Here is a 20845-nt window from a genome sequence, read left to right as displayed (position 1 = left end):
GTCCTGTGTTTCTTTATTGATTTGTTGCCTGAAAGATCTGTCTAATGCTGATAGAGGGCTGTTCAGGTCATCCACTATTACTATGTTTTGGTCTATCTCTTTTTTTAGGTCTCAGCATGTTTGCTTTACATATCTAGGTTTTCCACTGTTGGGTGTATACATATTTATGATTATTATGTCCTCTAGGTGGATAAACACCTTTATCATTAGATAATGGTATTCTTTATCTCTTTTTATGGTTTAGGGTTTGAAGCCTATTTTATCCAATATAAGAATAGCTACCCTTGCTCATTTTTGGTTTTCCATTTGCATGATATATGTCTTGCCATATCTTTACTTTTAGTCCATATTTGTCTTCACAGGTGAAGTGGGTCTCTTGAAGGCAGCATATAGTTGGGCCAAGCTTTTAAATCCAATCACTCAGTCTGTGCCTTTGAATGGGGAGTTTAATCCATTTACATTCATGGTTGTTATTGATAAGTATTGCTTTACTCCGGTCATTATATCGCTTTTTGTTTAGATGTTTTAAACATCATTTGTCCCTTTCTTCCCCTTATATCTTTAATCTTTAATGTTAGCTGGATTTTTTAGGTGAGATTATTTAGCTTCTTTCTTTCTCATTTGCATTTTCATTTTAATGGTGGGTTTTGCTCTTTCTTGTGAATCCATGATGTTGATTATCATTTTTCAGAATTTAGATGCAGGGCTCCTTTGAGTAGTTCTTGCAGGGCTCTTCAAGTGGTAGTGAACTCCCATAATTTTTGTTTGTCAGGGAAATACAACATTTCTCCCTCATTTCTGAAGGATAACCATGCTGGGTACAGGATTCTTGACTGGGAATTTTTTTCTTTTAGTCTTTTGAATATACCATCTCATTTTCTTCTGGCCTGTAAGGTTTCAGTTGAGAAGTCTGCTGTTAGCCTGATGGGGGCCCCCTTTTAGGTGACTTGGCACTTTTCTCTTGCTGCTTTTAGAATTCTCTGTTTTTTAGTTTTGACAATTTGACTATCATGTGTCTTGGAGTGGATCTTTTTGGATTGAATCTGTTTGGGGATCTTTGAGTTTCCTGGATCTGAAGCTCTGCATCCCTCCCTATAGGAAGTTTTCTGTTATTACTTCCTTGAATGAGGTTTCAATGCCTTTTCCTTTTTTCTTCCCTTCTGGCATATCCATGATTCAGATGTTTGTGCACTTGAGGTTGTATGCTGGCTCTCTTAAATTTTCTTCATTCTCTTAAATTCTTTTTTCCTTTTTCTCGTCTGCCTGGGTTATTTCAAAAAGACCATCTTTGGGTTCTGAGATTTTTTTCTTCTGCTTGCTGTAACCTGCTGCTCAAGCTTTCTGTACTGTTTTTTTATTTCATTGAGAGAATCCTTCATTTCTAGAAATTCTGTTATATTCTTTTTTAAGTTATTAATCTCTTTGTTAATTTCCTCCTTCATATCCTGGATATTTTTTCTTGTTTCATTATTTCTGTAGTCGATTCTTCTCTTATTTCTTAGAGTTTTCTTAAAATCAATGTTCAGAATTCCTTTCCAGACATCTTGAGGGTTCCTTGCTATATGGGATTTGGTACTTGAGAATTACCATATTCCTTTGGTGATGTCATATCTTCGTATTTATTTATAGTTCTAGTATTTTTATGCTGATGTTTGGTCATCTAGTAGAACATGTAATTCTTCTATCATTTTAGAGTGGGTTATGAGGGGGAAGTCTTCCTCCTCTGTAGGTTGTGCTGGTGACTCTCCTTTGAGCAATGCAGTTGAGAGTGTGATGAGCTGTCTTGGATCCTGTTTGGTCAGTGCACAGGTCCAGTTCACTCACCTGGGTGTCCTGTGTGGTGGTTCAGTGGAGCCTGTGGAACCTTCTGGTGCTCAGGTGTGGGCAGGCCTGATGCTGCATCACTCCCTGAGCATGGCTGGGGTCCTGTACGTGCTTACCTGGATGGCTTGCATGGTGGTTCCCAATTTACTTGTTCTTAACAATTATGCTTGAATTGTTCATTAAAAAAGCTAGTCATTGATGGAGTTCAGGAAATGCCACCCCAAAATATGTATATCGGTGTACATATTTTGGTAGATTGATTACTTTGAGCTAAAGGAACTTGAAAAACAGTAGAATTCAGAGGTTTTCTCAGTTCTCCATATGCCCAAAGACAGATCATATAAAAGGAGCTCAATTGCTATGAATCCTCTGAAGATGAACTCTTATCACAGGTTAGAAGGCTAGAAGTGCACCCCAGCTAGACAATCCTTGTCACAGCCATGATCTGTTTTCTTATGGCCCATCCATGTTTCCCCAAACCATTTACACTGAGGATCTCTCTTTTCTTCACCCCTGACCATTTTCTCCTTTACAGTGGGGGGTGCGGTGGGGAGATGAATCAAGGGACACTTGCCCTTTTCTTGATTGACCAGCCTGATTAATGCTGTAAGCAATTGCTAGCTAGATTTATCCTTGTATTCACTGTCTTCAATCTTTAATAATTTTTACAACCTGGGGTAAATAGAGCAAACTAGTTTGTGGTCCTGTAATGTTAGAGAGCCAGTAGGGGGTCTGATAGAGTTTGGATGTTACCGTCCCCCCAAAACTCATGTGGAAATCTGATCCCTAACTTGGCAGTGTTGGCAGTATTTTGGGACATGGGAGTGATCTCTCATGAATGGAGTAATGCTCCCCTGTGGGTGGTAGTTCGTCCCCCCAAAACTCATGTGGAAATCTGATCCCTAACTTGGCAGTGTTGGCAGCATTTTGGGACATGGGAGTGATCTCTCATGAATGGAGTAATGCTCCCCTGTGGGTGGTAGTTACTGTGAGAGTTGGTTGTCAATAGATTCTGGCATTGCCTCTCACCATGTGATCACCTTTTACCCATCAGCTGCCTGCCACATTCTTCCATGAGTAGAAGCAGCCTGAGGCGCATACCAGATGCAGCTGTCCCAGAAATGCAAGCCAAATAAACTTCTGTTCTCTATAAATTTCCCAGCCTCGGGTATTCTGTTAAAGCAACACAAAAATGAACTAATACAGGGTCCCTCTGGTCTGTCCAATCTTTGGTAGATTTAACCTTTGTTTAGTCATTCTATTTTTAATAATTATCTAAAAGTTTTCTGCCTTAAATTTGCATTTCCAAAGGGATGGCATTTAGATAAAACAAGGTAGAAAATCTTCACTGAAACAGGAGCTAGAGACAAGATGTTGTGAAACATACTGAAGTGAGCATCAGGACTTCTTGGACACCAACCATGGCTTTTGAAGCTGGAACACCTAAAGGTGAGGGAGACCATCTAGTAGAAGCAAACCACTAGCAATCCAGAGTTGGGGTATTGCCTGTGTTAGGGCTTGGGAATTGGTTGTCAACCTGGCCAAAAGGGATGTGAGGTGAGTGGGCTGAGCAGGGCATGGGGCGAACAGAGTGGAAGTCAGAATTGTATGCTCAGCTGAGCCTGCTAGGTTCCCATGCTCAGCAACATGAGGCACCTGCTGTTTTTATTGCTCTGGGGGCTCCCCCAGGTTGGGAAATTTCTGAGGGTGAGTGGAACAAGGGTGCTGCAATATGCCTGGGAGAGGGTGGAGAGAGGGAGCCCTTCTGGGACAGAGGGTGACACACGTTGGGAATGGAGAGAGGTGTGGCTCATCTACAGAGACCAAAGTGCAGTTGGTGATCCATTCTGTGGCTCCCAGCTCTAGGGAGAGGAAGTGGATGTTAGAACTCAGAGACACCACACATCCTAACAAAGCTCATTCGTGTTATTTCATACTTTCTTCTTTCTCCTTATGCCATTGGCTCTCCTGGACACTCCCTAAGCTCCTCCAATCTTCATTCTCTCCCAGTACTGCAAAGATGTTTCTGCATCCACTGCATCCGGATCTTGTCCTCAGCCAACAGCAGCTGGATATCACCAGACAGCTTGGTGTGTCTGGGGGAGCTGCAGACCCATAGTTGGAGTAATGACTAGGACATCATCCACTTCCTGAAACCCTTCCTGGTCCCAGGGCAAATTCAGCTATAACAGAGAACCCTGAGCATTACCAGCACCATCTTAGGTAGGCACGCCATTTTAATTGTCAGACTAGCCCCCTCTTCACATGAGAAAACACTGACCTTTTCACAAAACAGGAACCATATCCTGTGGAAATTTTTATGCTTGACTGCCTTGACTGCTCACTTTGGCTTCTGTAACCTAACCATTTTAATTGTCAGACTAGCCCCCTCTTCACATGAGAAACCACTAACCTTTTCACAAAACAGGAACTATATCCTGTGGAAATTTTTATGCTTGACTGCCTTGACTGCTCACTTTGGCTTCTGTAACCTAGCAATCTAGCTTGCTTTCCACACCTGCACAAACCCATGTGCTGACAGGATGCAGTTTTTGCCTTTATAAACTCCACAAGACCAAGACTTGGGGCTGCTCTCTAACCAGATTACCTGGGGAGACAGTTGCTGGCTGACTAATAAAAAACTCACTTAAACATAATTTTTGTCTTGGTTCCTTCTGAGTGAGCAACTTACAACATTTGGAGGCCCCAGCGAGATTGCTGCTCAGGGAAACCAAGCATACACCTTGGGCTGGGAGAGTGGCATGGCAAGCGGGATGCTTCCTAGGGGAGGCCACTGAGAAGATGATCCTTGGCCCCAGGGCTCACCCAGCCTCCACCCAAGCCTTCTTCATCTCCTGAGAGCCTAACATGACCAAAATTGCCAATTGGAACCTCTGGGGGTAAGTTTTGGTCGTCAGAGCTCTGATTTGGGACTTTGAGGAAGGCTGGACACAGCAGTACCTCCCAAGTCCAGGATCTCGGTGAGAGAGCACCAGGTCTCTTGGTTTGGTAATTAGTTGTGGCCACTTGTCTCAGTCTTTTGTGTTCTGCCTGTTATTTATTTTTGTGCATCTGTCATCATTGTTGTTATTGTTGTCTACAACTGAATGGGGCAAGCTCTGTCTTGGCCAGTCCACATGGCAGGCCCCCTTGAATACATGATTTCTAATGTCAAGTACTTCCAAATGAGGGCAGCAGATTATGGGGTGTCAGTCAACCCATTTGATCTTAGAAAATTCTCTGAACTTGACTGGCCAATTTTTGATGTTGGTTGGCCCCCATATGGAACTACTGATCTCCCAATAGCTTATTGGGTCCAAGACGTCTGACTTGGGTGACCTGGACATACTGATCAACTGCCTTATATACAGGTTTGGATTGATATAGTCTCTGACAAGCTGTCATGGCTAAAGATATGCCTTAAGAAATGCCCCCAGAGAAGTGGGTCAACGGTCCTTCTAACCAAAACTTCTCTTCCAGCCCCCACAGTGCCTTCTGTCCTCCCTGACACTTCTGAAGACCCTGATTTTTCTCCTCTCCTTGCCGCTCCTCCACAGCCCCCTCTTGCTGCTCCACCTTATCTTTCTTCAACTTATTCAACCAGCCTCCTCAACCCTTCGCACACTCAGAGCGGCACTACATATCAGACGGGCCCCGACCCTTCTCTGTCCTCTCTTGCTCCCATACCTCAACTTCCACTCCGACAGTCTCCCTTGCCTCATGGAACTCCCCAAGTTCAGGCTCCCTTCATGGTTTATGTCCCATTTTCTACTAGTGACTTGTACAACTGGAAAAATCAAAATCCTTCTTTCTCAGAAAAAACTCAGGGCCTCATCTCCCTCCTGGAGCCTGTTTTCTTTACTCACCAGCCTACATGGGATGATTGTCAGCAGCTCCTCCAGACTCTCTTCACATCAGAAGAACATGAACAGATCCAGAGCAAGGCCCTAAGAACTGTTACTGGTCATGATGGCCAGGCCTTTGATGACCCTGTTCATCTCAAATGTGTGTTCCCCTCTAACAGACCCCAATGGGACCCAAACATGGACCAAGGTAAGGGGGCTCTCAATATGTATCACCAGACTCTCCTTAGGGGACTCTGCACAGCAGCCTGGAAGCCCACTAACCTGTCAAAAGGAAGTGAAACTGTCCAGGGCCCAAACAAATCCCCCACTGCTTTTCTGGAATGCCTTATGGAGGCTTACAGGACTAACACTCCTGTGGACTCTGAGGCCCCAGAGAATCAGTGGGTGATAAATATTGCCTTTGTCACCCAGTCAGCCCCAGACATTAGGAGAAAGTTTCAAAGACAGGAAGGATTTAAAGGAAAATTGTTAGTTGGTTAAAATTGCTCAAAAGTTCTTTAATGGCAGAGACAGTCTGGAGGAGAGACAGACCAAAAGAATGACTAAAATAATGGTGACAGCATTAACAGAGTTTCAGATAACAAACGAAAGATCCATTCCACCTAATAGAAGGGGGTAAAATAAACCCCAGCAGGAGCAAAGAGGCCACCACTACCAAGGGATCAATGTGCTTCCTGCAGGGAAAAAGGGCATTGGAAAAATACATGTCCACTGCTGAGGGCAAAAAGCCCCCAAGTTCTCCACCTAGACAACTCTGAGAAATGATGCAGCCAGGGCTCCATACTCATGAGCCCTCAGGAGCCCGGGATAATCTTACAAATAAGGGGCAAACCTGTAAACTTTCTCATGGATACTGGGTCCACCTACTCAGTCTTAACTGAGACAGGTGGGCCCCTATCTACAAAGAAAACCTTAATCCAGGGGGATGTAGGAAAACCCAAACCTTACCCCTGGACAGAAGCTAGGATCACAGACCTGGGACAAGTCACCATTACCCACTCCTTTCTCATCATGCCAGACTGTCTGTACCCATTATTGGGAAGAGATTTGTTACAAAAGTTACAGGCCACTATGTCCTTCAAAGAAAATAAGGCTGAATTAACCCTTAACCAAGCCCACCTCTATTAAAATGATGCTGACATGCCCCATCAGTGAAGAATATTTAATAGCCACAGAGGTTGCCCCTGCTAACATAACACCTGAACTGTTAGAATTACCACAAGAAATCCCAGGAGTATGGGCAGAACAAACCTGCCAGGATTGGCCACTCATTACCCCCCCATCATGGTACAGCTCACCAGCCATTCCTCGCCCACCAGGGTAAAACAATATCCCCTTCTCCCTAGAGGAAAAATGAGAAATAGCAACCCATATCCAGAGATTTAAAGAGGCTAACATCCTAGTGCCATGTAAGTCAGTTTGGAATACCCTCCTACTCCCAGTTCAAAAACTGGGTACATCGGAACTCCAACCTGTTCAAGATTTATGGGAGGTAAATAAACAGGTGGAGACCCTCCACCCAACCATCCTGAATCCTTACAGCCTCCTCAGCTTGCTGCCATCATCTCATCAGACACATACCGTGCTGGATCTTAAGGATTCCTTCTTCAGCCTCCCGCTGGCCAAGGTAAGCCAACTTCTCTTTGCCTTTGAATGGACTGACCCTGGGGAGAGGGCAGGGTACTCTGGACAATTAACTTGGAATCACCTCCCCCAAGAATTTAAAAATTCCCCAACCTTGTTTGATGAAGCCCTAAGCCAAGTCCTCCTGCCTTATAGACAGAAGCACCCTGAGGTCATGCTATTACATTATGTAGATGACCTCCTCCTGGCCACAAAAGACTATTACACATACAAGGAGGTTACAAGGGATTTGCTAAAAGAATTACAAACACTGAGGTACTGAGTCTCAGGTAAAAAGGCTCAAATTTGCACCCCAAAAGCCACTTACCTGGGGTACAAATTAAGACAGGGAAAAAGAACTCTATCTTTCAGAAGAATAGAGACAATTTAAAAAATCCCAGACCCCAAAATGAAAAAGCAAGTTCACAAATTCTTGGGAGCTGTAGGCTACTGTCACCTTTGGACACCTGGGTTTGCTGAGATAGCCAAGCCCCTATATTCCAGCACTAGAGGAGAAAATAGCCCCTTGATTTGGATGGAGGTTGAACAACAGGCCTTTAAAGATTTAAAGTGGGCACTCACCATGTCCCCTGCCTTAGCACTATCTGATGTAAATAGCCGTTCACATTGTTCATTGCTGAAGCAAGGGGAATTGCTAAGGGGGTGTTTACAAAGGCCCTAGGGCCATGGGCAGAGGCCCATCACTTACCTCTCAAAAAAACTGGACTATGTAGCTGCCAGATGGCCAACTTACATCTGGGCCATAACAGCAACTGCTTTGCTGGTATAAGAGGCAGACAAACTAACTCTAGGACACGACCTACACTTGGTAGCCCCTCACTCTGTACAATCCCTCCTTTGGAGTGCACCAGATCATTGGTGAACCAACACCTGCATCACCCAGTACCAGGCCTTACTCCTAGATCAGCCCTGAATAAAATTCCTAAAGACCATGGCTTTAAATCAGGCTACCCTCCTCCTGGTTGATGAGCCAACTGAGCCTGTCTATCACTGCCTTGAGACAATTGAGACCCTCCAAGGCCTCTGGCCGGACCTGACTGATGTGCCCTGGACTGAGCCTGATGAAGTGCTGTTCACTGATGGAAACAGGTTCATCTCCAATGGAATCAGGTATGCTGGGGCAGCCGTGGTGACTTTAGATCAGGTCATCTGGGCTCAAGCTTTGAGCCCAGGGACACTTGCTCAAAAGGCTGAACTCAGACTTAACACAGGCTTTAAAGCATGGAAAAAACAAAACTGTTAACATATATTCTGACAGCAGATATGCCTTTGCCACCACACATGTCCACGGGGCCTTACACAAACAGAGAGGGCTATTAACGTTGGGGGGAGAAGAAATAAAAAATAAAGCAGAAATACTAGCCCTCCTTGAGGCCATATGGTATCCAAAAAGAGTGGCCATAACACATTGTCAGGGACACCAAAAAGATAACTTGCTTGAAGCCCAAGGCAATGCCACTGCAGATCTGGCCACCAAAGAGGTTGCATTAAAACAAGTTGGGCCATCAGACTCTTTAATAGTCATTCTGGGGCCCGAATTGTGGCCGACCCCACATTATACTAAGAAAGAGATAGAACACACTAAGATCCTAAAGGCTTCCAACAATGACATGAGCTGGAAAATTTTACCAGACCACAGGATTTATTTGCCCCAGGCTCTAGGCAGACTGTTAATTAAACGCATATGTCAAGGGACCCGCCTTGATCCACTAAATTCACTGAACTCTTAAGGAGAAATTATTACATCCAAGATTCTGACAAAACAACAAAAGACATTGTTACCAGATGTGAAATTTGTTCACAAGTAAATCCAGCACCAAAATCAAAGCTGCCCATTAGAACCAGAACATGAGGAACCAACCCTGGAAAACACTGGGAAACTGACTTCACTGAGGTAAAACCTGGACAATATGGGTATCACTACCTTTTGGTGTTTATAGACACTTTTTCTGGATGGGTAGAAGCCTTTCCTACCAAAAACAAAACTGCTCAGATATCACTCAAAATGTTATTACAAGAAATTATCCCCAGATTTGGCCTGCCTGCAACCTTGGGGTCTGACAATGGCCCAGCTTTCACAGCCCTAATTTCCCCATTATTAGCTAAAACATTAAAAATAAATTGGAAGTTACATTGTATTTATAGGCTACAAAGTTCAGGACAGGTAGAATGGATGAATTGGACTTTAAAAGAGACACTTACCAAATTAAAACTAGAGACTGGCGAGAACTGGGTGAGCCTTCTTCCCTTCACGCTTCTAAGGGCTAGATGCACCGCCTATATGCAAGGAATTACACCCTATAAAATTATGTTTGGAAGGCTGCCGCCTCTGTTGCCCCACCTCAAAGATGATAAACTTGCTGAAATCACTAACCATAACCTTCTTCAGTCTCTTCAGGCCCTACAACAAGTACTACGCCAGATTCACCCCTTGGTCACAAAGGCTTACCCACTGATAAAACACCTGACACCACATCCACACCAGCCAGAGACTTCCTATGGGTAAAACACCACCACCCTTCTGCCCTTGAATGCAGGTGGCAAGGGCCCTTCCCAGTCATCTTAGCCACTCCCACAACTGTTAAGGTGGCAGGAAAGTGCCATTGGATACATCATTCTCAACTTAAACAGGCCTTCACACCTGAATCATCAGAACCAAGTCAACACAAGGAAAGATTGACTGTGCAGTGTTCTCAGGAAGACCCCTTAAAGATAAGACTCAACCGCTCACCCCCTTAATTATTCTATGTTTAGCTGTGCTTGTATCAGGGAGCCCTCATCAACCCAAAAATTACACCTGGGAATTGAGGGATACTGTCACTGGGGAGGTCATTTGGTCTGTCCACACCCCTAGTGACCCCGTTTTTCTACTGTACCTTTGTGAACTTATGAATGGGGATTCTAAGCTCTGCACTTATACTCCAGGAGGTTACTTTGGAGGGAGAAACACGTTATTCTCCCAGCACTCATGTGGCCAGCTCGATGATGAGCAAGCCCTCCAACAGTCCCAATTTTATGCCTGTCCCACAAGAGGCAGCCCTTCCTGCCAGGGGCAAGGAAACTATCACTGTGCCATTTGGGATTGTGAAACCGAGGTTTCCTGGATTCATACAGACTCCTATATACCCCTTAACAGAAAACCCCCACCTTCAGGTTGTAGCCAGCCAGGAAGATGCAATCCTATGAACCTCACCATCAGGCTTTGGAACACATTTATGACTGCCATGTGGGAAGCAGACAGAACATGGGGTCTGGGCCAGCCCCGTGGCACACTCAGGAGAGTGTGGCGCTGGGAGTGCAGCGATGCTCCTGCCACGGGTTTGGATCCTATATAGGACTGGCCGGTGTGCTCACTGGCTGAGCGCGGTGTGGGCGCCACCACACCAAGGGTTGTGATCCCCTTACCAGTCACGAAAAAGACAAAAAAAAGAACATGGGGTCTAAGATTGTATGTAACTGGACCAGACCCTGGTGGTGAGTTCACTGTTTAGTTAAAAATTCACCCAAACACCCTGATAAGTCCTAACCAGGATCTCCTACCCCTTCCTCCACATACCCAAAACCCTAGCCTAACCCTCCAAGCTCCAATGCCCAGGTCCCTCAACCGAACCTCCAATTATGCCTTCATAAATCCCCTCCTTGAAACTTTGGATTTGGTTTTCAAGTTTATCAACCAGTCCAACCCTAATATAACAACAGATTGGTGGTTAGGCTTAAATCCAGAACCACCATATTATGTTGGCCTAGGGGTAAACAGCTCTCTTGGTGTCAATAACAAGACTGTTAGGTCCTTAAATCTAACTACAATCACCAATAACAAACTCTGTCCATGGGGTAAAAACCCAAACTTACACTTGGTGGCTTATAGGCTCAAGGACTTTGTATAAAAACTAATAATTATAAACTCCAGAGTTCCTCCTATAGAGCAGCGTGCACATATGCAATAACCATCAATAGTACAACCCACAGTCATTAAGCTTCCAACTACCTTGTTACCCCCCCCAACACTTGGTTTGCTTGCTTAACAGGACTTACTCCATGCATAGCCATCCAATTCTTCCTCACACCCAATAAAACTGAGTTCTGTGTTTTCCTCCACATCATTCCCCAAATCTATATCTATGAAGGGGTGGGGGGAGACAGCAAGTACTAATGAAGAGAGCCACCCCAATCCTCATCCCCTTACTTGTAGTTTTAGGCATAGCTGGATCTACAACTATTGGGACAACAGTTCTAATAACAAGTGATCAAATCTTCAAAGCCCTAAGCCAACAAATTGACCTAGACCTAGAAGAACTAGAAAAATCTGTTTGCAGACTAGAAACCTCTTTAGATTCCCTAGCTGAGGTGGTGCTACAAAATAGATGGGACCTAAATCTCCTGTTCCTAAAACAAAGCAGATTATGTGTAGCTCTATGGGAAACCTGTTGTTTTTATACTAATCACTCAGAAGTAATAAGAGACAGCCTCTTCCTAATCACAAAAAGGTTAAGGGAAAGGAAAATATTAAAAAACAAAGGCCACAATTGGTATGAAAACTTATTCTCCTGGTCCTCCTGGTTAACAACTCTCTTCACTGCCCTTGCCAGTCCCTTACTTCTAATCCTGTTGTTCTTCACCATAGGCCATCAATAAGGTGCCCTCACCTGTCTTACTAGATATATCAAACAAAGATTTCAATCAGTAAAGTTAAAGGATATAGGAACCCACCATAACAAATTAAACACAAATGAGTCTAGGATTTGACTCATGTAAATAAAACCAGTGGGGAATATAACAGAGAACACTGAGAATTACCAATGCTATCTTAAGTAGGCACGCCATTTTAATTGTCATAGTAGCCCCCACTTCACATGAGAAACCACTGAACTTTTCACAAAACAGGAACTATATCCTGTGGAAATTTTTTATGCTAGACTGCCTTAACTGCTCACTTTGGCTTCTGTAACCTTAGCAATCTAGCTTGCTTTCTGCACCTGCATGAACCCATGTGCCAACAGGATGCGGTTTTTGCCTTTATAAACTCCACAAGACCAAGGCTCAGGGCTGCTCTCCAACCAGATTACCCGGGGAGATAGTCTCCAGCTGGCTAATAAAAAACTCTGCTTAAACATAATTCTTGTCTTGGTTCCTTTTGAGTGAGCACCTCACAACACAACTACCAGCAGGAGGAGACACTGCAGCACATATTTCAGGTTTATCAAAGTAGCTTCACTAGGGACATTCAGGAATTGTCGAAAAAGGTGCACTTAGTCTGTGAGCTGAGGGATGGGATCCTGGGTGGGTACCCAAGGGGAAAGAATGGATGCAGAAGCCAAACTGGGAGTCCATGGCCCCACCTGATAAGATTCTCCACTCTCTCCATCCTCTTCTGATGTCCTTTTCTTCCTGGAGACCTCCCACCCACTGAGTCCTCACAGGATCTCTTGTTCCTTCCTGCTCAATGTCTCTCATTTCCCTGAACTCTCAGTTTCCAGTTTAATCCTGACACCAATTTGTTTTCCTTAATTGCTTCCAGTTTTTTAAACCTTTCTTTGATTTCTATTCCTCTCCTCAGATATCATTGAGATCCAGGTGTCTGCTGGCTATGAAGTGCATCCTGGGAGGGACTCAGAAAATTTCTTCCATGTGGCATTTCAAGGGAGAGATATTATGAGTTTTGAAGAGTCTTCTTGGAATCTAGCCCTAGATGTCCCATAGTGGGCCTAGATGGCCAACAGAATGCTTGGCCAGGACCAAGGGACCAGGGAAATAGCATAGCAGCTCCTCAGTGACACCTTCCCCCAGTTTGTCAGTGGCCTCCTTGAGGCAGAGTAGTCAGAACTGGAGAAGCAAGGTCAGCCTGCCTTCCTTACTCCCTGCGCTCCACTTTGGGGCTTCATCTGTTTTTTTGTTTTTTTTTTTTTTTTCCTCCTCAGGATTCTTATCCCTTTGGGCATAAGAGGAAGAGAAGGGTCCAGGATAAGGCATGAGGGTATTTACTCATTCCACAGACATTAACTGAATACCTCTTGGGGTCCGTGAATTTTACTAAATAAATAATGAGTGTTAAAATTGAGTCAATCACACAGAATCTGCTTGAGGGAGAGGATGAGAAGACAGATTTCAAAGCAGTGTTTGAAACCTGCTACAGCTGAACACAGGTTGTTATAGGAGTGCAGAGGAGAGGCATTTACAGGAGACTGATATCAGGGAAGGAATGACTATCAGGAAAGGCGCTCCTGGAGAAGGTGACACAAGTGGATTGAAGTTATGAGAGACTTCATCTCCAGAAGTGGAAATGTGGGAAGCATGAGCCTGATATGAGTCCTGGAGGCTGTAATGCAGAGTCCTCCCTTTAAGATCTCTTTTTTCCCTTGTTGTGTACAGTGAAGCCCAAGGCCTGGCTGTCCGGTGGCCCCACTCCTGGGCCTGGCCATCTGCTGATGGTGTGCCACATCTCTGGATTCTACCCAAAGCCCATGTGGGTGATGTGGATGCAGGGTGAGCAGGAGCAGCCAGGCACCAGAGAGGTGATATCTTGCCCAGTGCTGATGGGACGTGATACCTCTGAGTGACCCTAGATGTGGTGACTAGGGAGGTAGCTGGCTTGAGTTGTCAGGTGAAGCACAGCAGTCTAGGAGGCCAGAACATCGTCCTCTACTGGGGTGAGAAGGAACTGGAACCCAAGCTGCAAATGGGAGCCAGAGGTCCTTAGGCACAGAGGGAGGAACTGGGGAAGGGTGGGGTTTGACACACCCAGGATAAAGTTTCACATATGAAGCCCCCAACCAGAAGGAGTAGAAGGAGGGGATTCCAGATACAGGGAGGTGGGAAATAACAACCTGAAACTCACAAAGGATTGAGATAAGATACTCCATATACAACAAGAAATGAGACTAAAATCTCAGAGATGCAGAAGTAAGTGGGAAATAAAGAATCCCAAGAGGATTAAATTTTCAGCAGAGAGACTACCAAGGACTTTAGAAAGGCAGGTTAACAAAGTGATAAAGTTTGGATGTATTGTGCCCCCAAAAGTCATGCAGAAATCTGATCCCCAATGTGGCAGTGTTGGAAGCTGTTTGAGTCATGGGGGTGGATTCCTCATGAATGGATTTGTGCTCCCTCTAGGGAGTGGGAGTCCTGAGTGAGATGTCACTCTATTCCCAGGAGAGCTGGTTCTTTAAAGGCCTGGCACATACCCTTACTCTCTTTTGTTTCCTCTCACCATGTGCTCAGCTTGTACTCACTGGCTGCCTGCCACTTACTGCCATGAGTAGACGAAGCCTGAGGCCCATGCCAGATGCAGCTGTCCCAGAATCATAAGCCAAATAAACCTCTGTTCTTTATAAATTACCCAGTCTCACATATTTCTGTAATAGCAACACAAATGGACTAATAGACAAAGATAGCAGTGGTTTATTGACTGCTTGCTGCATGGGTGCTGACCACTCTATGTACAGTGTTTTGGGTAATCATCAAAACTCTCCTTTGAAGCCAGTGCTGTTATTCTCATATTACAGATGAGGAAATTGAGATTAAGACAGATTAATTGCATAGAGACATGTAGGAAGTACAAGAGCTGGATATAGACTCAGGTCTTCCTAGCTACAAAGCTGCTGCCCCTGCCCTCTATGCTACACTATCATATGCTGAAGTGTGCTGAATTAGGGATACCCTTAGGTTTTTCTATGTAAGATCATGTCATCTACAAACAGGGACAATTTGGCTTCCTCTTTTCCAGTTTAGAGTCTCTTTACTCCTTTCTCTGTGCCAGCCAGAATTTTCTACCATTTTGACTAAGAGTGGGGAATGTGGGCATCTTTGTCTTCTTCCGGATCTTAGAAAAAAAGTGTCCAGTTTTTGTCCATTGGGTATGATATTAACTATAGGTTTGTTGTATATGGCTTTTATTATGTTCAGATACTTTCCTTCTATACATATTTTGTTGAGATTTTTTATCATTAAAGTATGTTGAATTTTATCAAAAGCTTTTTCTCCCTCTATAGAGATGATCTTATGGATTTTGTCTTTCATTTTGTCAATATGGTGCATCCCATTTATTGATTTGCATATGTTGAACCATCCTTGCATCCCTGAGGTGAATCCCCACTTGTTAACATTGTATAATCTTTTTCATATGCTGTTGGATTCTGCTTTGCATCTTAGTTCATCAAGGATACTGGCCTGTAGTTTTCTTTTTTTATTGTGTCTTTGTTAGTTTTGGTGTCAGTGCAATGCCGGCTTCATAGAATGAGTTTGGGAGAATGCCTTCTACTTCAATTTTTTGGAATAGATTGGGAAGAATTAGTATTAAGTCTTCTTTAAAAGTTTGGTAGAATTCAACAATGCAGCTGTCTGGTCCTGGGCTTTAATTTGTTGGAAGACTGCTGATTCCTGATTCAATCTCATGGCTTTTTATTAGTTTGTTCAGACTTTGTATTTCTTCTCATTTCATCCTGATAGGTTTTATGTGTCCAGAAATGTATCTATTTCCTCTTGATTTTCAAATTTATTGGCATACACTTGTTCATAATTGTCTTTAATGATTCTTTGTATTTCTCTGGAATCAGTTGTGATGTCTCCTTTTTCATTTCATACCTGATTTTTGTTATTTTGGTCTTCTCTCTTCTTGGTTAGTCTACCTAATGGTTTGTCAATTTTATCATCTCAGAAAACCAACTTTTTCTTTCTTAGTCTTTTTGTTTCTTTTTTTGGTATTTATTTCATTTAGTTGTATTTAATATTTATTATTTCTTTTCATCTACTAATTTGAGGTTGGATTGTTCTAGGTTTTCTAGTTTCTTGAGGTGTAACAGGTTGTTTATTTGAGATCTTTAAACTTTTTGATGTAAGCACTTATTGGAATAAATTCCCCTCTTAGTACTACTTTTGCAATATCCCATATGTTTTGGTATGATGTGCTTCTATTTTCGTTTGTCTCAAATAATTTTTTGATTTCTTGTTTTATTTTGTCTTTGACCTATTGGTCAGTTAGGAGCATGTTACTTAATTTTCATGCATTTGTAGAGTTTCCAGTGTTTGAAATATTTCAATTTTTTAAATTTGTTGAGACTTAATTTGTGGCCTAACATGTAGTCTATCCTGGAGAATGAACCATGTGCTGATTAGAAGAATTTATGTTTTGCAGTGGTTGGATGAAATGTTCTGTAAATGTCTGCCAAGTCCATTTAGTCTACACTGCAGTTTAAATCAGTGTTCCTCTGCTAATTTTTTTGTGTAGGTGATCTGTCCAATGCTGAGAAAGGAGTGTTGAGTCTCCAATAATTATTGTATTCATGTCTATCTATCCCTATAGATCTAGTGATAATTGCTTTATATATCTGGGTGCTCCAATGTTGGGTGCATATATATTTTTTTATGATTGTTATATTCTTGCTGATTTGATCCTTTTATCATAAGGTAATGTCCTTCTTTGTCTCTTTTTATAGTTTTTGGTTTAAAGTCTATTTTATCTGATACAAGTATAGCTATTCCTGCTTGTTTTTGGTTTCCATTTGTGTTGAATATATTTTTCTATGCCTTTACTATTAGTCTTTTTGTTTCTCTACTGGTGAAGTTTCTTGCAGGCAGGATATACTTAGGCTTAGTTTCTTTTTTAATCCATTCACCCAATATATATATTTTAAGTGAGAAATTTAATCCATTTATGGTCAGGGTATTTTTAAAAGATATTACTGTGCTCCTGCCATTTTATTAATTTTTTTTATCATTGCTTCATATTTCTTTTGTTCCTTTCTTTACCTTTTATTGTTTGCCTTGGCTCTGTGGTGTTTTTTGTTGTTGTTGTTGTCTTGGGTTTTTTTTGTAGTGATAAGATACAGTTTTTTTTTCTGTTTCTTATTCGTGTATCTACTTTACTAGTGGGTTTTATTCTTTCTTATGTATTAATGATGGTAGTTACCACTCTTGATTCCAGATATAGGACTCCTTTGAGAATTTTTGTGTGGACATTCTTGTGGTGATGAATTGCTAAAGGTTTTATTGGTCTGGGAAAGACACTATTTCTCCTTCATTTCTGAAGGTTGTCTGTGCTTAGTATAGTATTATTGGCTGGCAGTTTTTTCTTCTAGCATTTTGAATATACCATTCCACTGTCTCCTGGCCTGTGTGGTTTCTGTTGAGAAGTCTGCTGTTAGTCTTACAGGGATTCTCTTAAAGGTGACTTGACACATTTTTCTTGCTGTTTTTAGAATTTTCTCTTTGTCTTTGATTTTTGACAACTTAACTATAATGCATCTCAGAGAGGTCCTTTGTGGGCTCGAACTTTTTGGGGATCTTTGAGCCTCATGAATCTGGAAGAATGTATCTTTTCCAATATTTGGGAAGTTTTCAGTTATTATTTTGTTAAACAGGTACTCAATGCCTTTTCCTTTTTCTTCACTTCCTGGAATAGTGATGACATAGATATTTGTATGCTTAAGGTTATCCAAGAGGTCTCATAGGCTTTCTTCAGTTTTTAAAGTTCTTTTCTTTTCTTTTCTTTTTTCTTTCTTTCTTTCTTTTTTTTTTTTTTTTTTTTTTTTTGGTCCAACTGGGCTAATTCTAAAATCCTGTCTTCAGACAACTCAAAAATTGGACAAAATCAAAGAAGTCAAGCAATTCAGAAATTCTTTTCCACTTGTACTAGCCTTTTGCTTAAGTTCCTGGTAGCATTTTTTATTTTGTTGAATGAATTCTTCAGTTTCATGATTTCTGGTTGGTTCTTTTTTATGATATCTCTTTATGTCTTTGTTGAATTGCTCTTTCATTTCCTGGATTTTTTTTTCTTTTTTTTACTTCATTGTAGTTTCCATCCATATTTTCTTGCATCATGTTTAGTTTCCTTAAGATTATTCTTCAGAATTCTTTCTCAGGTATTTCATTGATTTCCCATTTGGGTTTGGTACTGAAAAATTATTATATTATTTTGGGGTGTTGTATTTCCTCATTTTTTCATGCTTCTTTTTTCTATGCATTGATGTCTGGGCATCTGGTGAGGTTGTTGCTTCTAATTTTTGGAGTAGTTTTTGAAGGGAGAAACTCCTGTAGAAATGTTCTAAATTGATATTTGGATTGGGTGTTTTAGGTTTGGTTCTGGGTGAGAAAGGTAGTGCTCTCCTTATGTGACTTCTTTGACTTTATTCAATTTTTGAGTTGTCTGTGGCCTATGTGGTCTGTATGGTGGGACCCTTGGTAGTTTTTGTTGGAGTGGGTGATAGTGGGCAGGGTTTTTGTGGCTGTGAGTCTGGCACTCAGGGAGCAGTTATACTCTGGTACAGCAGATCCTGGGAGTTCTGTAGAGGATCACCAGATCAGCTGTTGAGCCTAGAGCAAGTCTGCAAAAATATTGCCAGACCTAGTTACCCCATAAGGGTCTGTGGTGAAGGGGAAAAGTTTCTACCCAGTTTGCAGTTGGTTCAGGAGGAGTTGTACACTGGTGTAGTAGGGCATGGCAGCTCTGTGGAGTGCCAGCTATTTCAGGCTCAACACCTCTGGGTCAGCACTTGAGCCTGAAACAAGTCTGCAAGGGTACTGTGAGAACAATAGCTCTGTAAGGGCCTTCCTTGGAGGATAACAGCCCCTGCTTGATCTACAGCTGGTCAAAGGACAGGTGTGCACTGGTGCCACAGATCCTGGTAACTCTCTATAGAGTGGTTGGTACAGCTTCTGTGCTTGTAGCCAGACTGTATGGATAGATACAGCTGGTCCTGGTGATTCTTTGTAGCAGAGGAGCTACTGCAGGGCTGGCTGACTTCTGGTGCAGGCACCTGTGAACTCAATGGGCCAGCAGGTTGTGCAGGGGGTGTACACATGAATGTGTGTGGGGAGGTGATCCCTATTGGTGGCTTCCCCACTCAGCATGTCTGTCTGCTCACCTGGTGGGTGGGGGGTGCCACATGGGTTCAGATGCTGGGGTCATGGTCTTTCTGTCTGACCCAGTCTCTAGGCAGTTGGAGTGGTGGTTCTGCAGGCACATGTGTGTATGTGGCAGAATGTAGGTGGGGCCTCAGGATGGAGGGAGTCAGTTTTTCCTGGTCCATGGCAGGGCACACTCTAGCTCTTGCCATGGGTTCAGTTTCAAGATGGCACTGTCCCTTAGCCACTTGGGGTGGGGAGGGGAAGGTTCCTCTCCTGGGGCTTTTTCTATGGGGCCCTGTGGCTGCACAAGCTCCTAGTTACTCTCCAACTGTGTTTGGGGCCTGAAAAGACTGGGGGAACTCTCATGTGGCAGGAATTGCTGGCAGTAGTGGAAACAGCTGGGGTTTTTCCAGCTTACCTTCCCTCTGCCTAACTCCAAGCTGGTCCCTGCAGTGGAAGAGAGACTGGATAACTTGCTCTGCTCTCTATGGTGCTTTTCCCATCTTACACACTTCACAAGGATTTCATCTTTCCTCTGGTGCTCTGCAGCATATTTCTTCAGTCATTCCAGTCAAAATATATATGTTTATTTGTTGTTTCGGTCTTTGTGGGGTGGGAGAGAACTAGTGCCAGACACTTTTAGTCCACCTTCTTCCCACCTAGCCCTCCCAAGTTTGTTCTTCTGTGGATATTCTCCTTTAGCCCTAGGGTTATGGGTAGAGTTTTCTTATGTCTTATAGTTTTTACTGTCATCATCATCATCATCATCATCATTATTATTATTTTCATTATTATTATTATTATTATTATTATAGTTTAATAATTCTATTAAATGTCATCTGGCTAACTCACTGTGTGGTTTCTATTTTCTGACTGGACTCACGTGGATACACATGTTTACTTGGTTGCACACAGGAATCTGTGAACTTTCCAAACTTATTACTTGAATTAGCTTTTGTCGTAAGTCTATGGCATGGAGTTGATCCACTTTACTGTAGGGTGTAGCCCTTCCTCTAGAAACTTAGATATGATGTTCTTCTTTTGCAAACTGTCCTCATTAGTTCTTACCTGCCCCACTTTTAAAGCACTGCTCCTCTCATTCACTGGGGATTTGTTGCTTCAGGAAACTGTGTAATTGAGAAGGGTGCTATTATTGTATTATTATTTTTTTCAGAGAGGGGTCCTCTTAATAATTAAACCAGGACAACAGGTGCATACTGGGACCAGCTCAGACAAACTTTCTGCTGATTCATTTTTTTCTATTTGTGCTATGCAATTGCTCAACCCCACTTCTGATCAGGCCACATGTGTCTTCCCACCCCCAACTCCCCAGATTTTTCTTGTCCCTTTAATTTTCCTTTGTGTCTGTGTTGTCATCCCTCCTGTAGAGCTAGGGCTAGGATCTGGAGCTCACAGACTCCTCAGGCCCTGTTTTAGTCTGTTTTGCATTGCTATAACAGAAATACATGAGACTGGGTAATTTATAAAGAAAGAGGTTTATTTGGCTTACAATTCTGGAACAGCTGCATCTGGTGTGGGCCTCAGGGTGCTTCTACTCATGGTGGAAAGCAGCAGGCAGCCAGTGGGTACAAGCAGATCACGTGGCGAGAGGAAGCGAGAGAGAGAGAGAGAGAGAGAGAGAGAGAGAGAGAGAGAGAGAGAGAGAGAGA

The 20845-nt window shown here is 42.8% G+C and overlaps 1 pseudogene; it reads left to right on the top strand.

The window, feature by feature from the left end:
- The first annotated feature begins 3245 nt into the window (after window positions 1-3245).
- Window positions 3246-19950, top strand: LOC103604263 (annotated as a pseudogene).
- The last annotated feature ends 895 nt before the right edge of the window (window positions 19951-20845 follow it).

This window comes from Galeopterus variegatus, unplaced genomic scaffold (genome assembly GCF_000696425.1).
Source record: "Galeopterus variegatus unplaced genomic scaffold, G_variegatus-3.0.2 Scaffold5055, whole genome shotgun sequence".
In the NCBI taxonomy this organism is placed as follows: domain Eukaryota; kingdom Metazoa; phylum Chordata; class Mammalia; order Dermoptera; family Cynocephalidae; genus Galeopterus; species Galeopterus variegatus.
This window is presented reverse-complemented; position numbering and strand designations above follow the sequence as displayed.